Genomic DNA, 2560 nt, shown 5'->3' with positions numbered 1-2560 from the left:
CATAAAACATACAGCATTTCATATTATGCTTTGGCCGAATGCATTGAAAATGAAACAGACTAGAGACTTTTCTTATGACGTTTGCACTCTTTACTTTGCACCAGAGGAAAATAAATTTATGTACAGTTGACCTACTGCTTGCCACAGTCCTAGAAGAAATGAATCCAGGTCTCAGAAATTCTACCGAGAGAATACTGATGCTGCATGTGCATTTCTCTGAACTGTTCTGATTACCTGAACTACCTGATTACATACTGTAATCTTTGCAAGGAACATGGGGTTAACGGACTGGAAAAAAATGTCAGGAATGGTACCTTTGGTACTGGGCACTTGGACAAACAAATGACCCACTGGGCGTCCCCAGGAGCTCTGCTACCAGGCACCCCTAGCAACAGTAGTCAATTTTCCAGATCCAAAGGAGCCATGCGAATTATTGCCGAAAAGTCAAGCTTAAGGACAGCAGATGCATGAACACAAAACAGTTTTCCAACTTTGTTTCAGTGTGATAAATGGTTTCAAATCTCTAGACTATATCTGGTAGTACACAAATTATCAGAACACCATCTCCCGCTCAGAATCATCTCAAAACACATTCGACACGCAGTACCAACATGGGCAGTTCGTGCTTAATTGAATCCAAAAGTTTACGCTGATCGACCAATATTACTCTAAACAGAGACGGAAAGCGCATGCACGTTGTACTGATGTTATCGTGAACATAACATACGACGAGACGCAGGGTTACAATACAAACAAAAAAACCGCTTTCAAAATTTGAGAACAAAAGGCTCACCTTCTCACAAGTTCGCCAAACCGGAGACGTTGCAGAGTGGCTGCCGCCAAAGTCACTCGCAATGCACAGAAACAATAAAAATGCAGTGCCGCTGACTTTCCTTGAGCAATTCCAGTCGATTGAACTTCCAACTGTTCGCACCGACTACCTCTGCAACAGTGTGAGTTGTTGGGCTAGTTGGTGTTCGGATTTTACAGGCATATTTTTAGCGCAAAGGACGGGACGAGATACAGACAAGACGAGCACGGGCGCTACTGACAACTGCTTTATTGAAGAAAGATCGAGGCATATAAATACATATCTGGCCTGCGCCAGCGCTACCTAACAAGGAACTTGGAATCACAGCAGATGACGCGATAGGAAATTGATCTCAGCATTATACAAAACGACAGACGTGTCACTAACGCAGTTCTGACCCCCTTTCCTGATAAAGAAAGCTTCCAAAGTTTCACGGGCAGTGTGAGCCACGGTTCCGGAGTGCTTCAATCCTTGGCAGAAGTTGTCAAAAAACTGCCCGTGAAACTTTGGAAGCTTTCTTTATCAGGAAAGGGGGTCAGAACTGCGTTAGTGACACGTCTGTCGTTTTGTATAATGCTGAGATCTATTTCCTATCGCGTCATCTGCTGTGATTCCAAGTTCCTTGTTAGGTAGCGCTGGCGCAGGCCAGATATGTATTTATATGCCTCGATCTTTCTTCAATAAAGCAGTTGTCAGTAGCGCCCGGGCTCATCTTGTCTGTATCTCGTCCCGTCCTTTGCGCTAAAAATATGCCTGTAAAATACCTCTGCAAGCATGTCTAAAAGTTAGCGGCGCAGCCAAATCCGCCTTGGCGCAGCCACGCCATTTGCAATTTACTGAGATACACAGGGAATTCATAGCGCCATTCGCGTATTCGCGCTCAAGCTCACGTCGCTGATGTCGCAAAGGCGCACAACGGCAAAAACATATAAGATGTACTTAATTTTACGGTACCTTTTTTAGCTGACAACCTGAATCGTTTGATATATTGTTTTTTCTTTTCGTTGCATGAACGTTATTACCACCAGCGGCAGCGCAGCTTGGCCATGGCTAGCCATGGCGAAGTCGAAGCGCTAGCCGAGCCCGCAGTCGGAAACATGTGCGCAGTTTTAGCGCAGTGTGGAGTTGAATGAACAGGCGCTATGGAATGGGTTTTTGTTCTTCCGTGTTCGCTGCGTGCGTCCTGCGCGTTGTGTGTCTTTAGTATGTGTGTGTGTATGTGTGTGGCCGGAACGCTGCATTGGAGTGTACATACAACAGCTCGCTGTCCCGTGCGGCATCGGTGCGTAGTAAAACGATCATGCAGAATGTGCGTTACAATGCCAGTGGCCCTGCACGAAAGAGGAGACTTGAAGCCGACGGAAAAGCTGCTCTCTCTCGTGGGACTGCAAGAATCTGGCGAGTAACAGTCAACGCGCGTTTCGGTGGATGATTCCGTTTACCACGCCTAAAAATTCAGCACTGGCCAACAGCAATGATGAACTGCTGCTGCATCATCACCTGTGTGATGTTTGTGACAAGCTTGTTGGATGTGAACGTGGCCATGAATGGTATTCGCCGAGCAGTGGCCCTCAGGGCGTGGCACCAGTGGATACCTGAAGACGATTACTGTTTGCCCGCGCCCTGGCGCCTCGCATTCAACCGAATGCTTTGGCGTTAATTATTTATATCTGAATTTCACACGTAGTTGGACTCGCAAATATTACAGCGTACAAACGTACCGTCGGAAGAGCACCCTTTTTCATTTTT

The 2560-nt window shown here is 46.3% G+C and overlaps 1 long non-coding RNA gene across 1 annotated transcript; it reads right to left on the bottom strand.

Annotated features, from left to right (window-relative positions):
* Positions 1 to 315: 315 nt before the first annotated feature.
* Positions 316 to 1633, bottom strand: LOC144119416 (uncharacterized). Its single transcript, XR_013312356.1, has 3 exons — positions 1576 to 1633; positions 794 to 941; positions 316 to 385 (listed from the first exon to the last, which is right to left on the bottom strand). It is a non-coding gene; the product is annotated as an uncharacterized LOC144119416 (long non-coding RNA).
* Between the last annotated feature and the right edge of the window lie 927 nt (positions 1634 to 2560).

Source organism: Amblyomma americanum, chromosome 2 (genome assembly GCF_052857255.1).
Source record: "Amblyomma americanum isolate KBUSLIRL-KWMA chromosome 2, ASM5285725v1, whole genome shotgun sequence".
NCBI classification, from domain to species: domain Eukaryota; kingdom Metazoa; phylum Arthropoda; class Arachnida; order Ixodida; family Ixodidae; genus Amblyomma; species Amblyomma americanum.
Note: the sequence above shows the minus strand (reverse complement) of the source record. Positions and strands in the feature narration are given on the sequence as shown.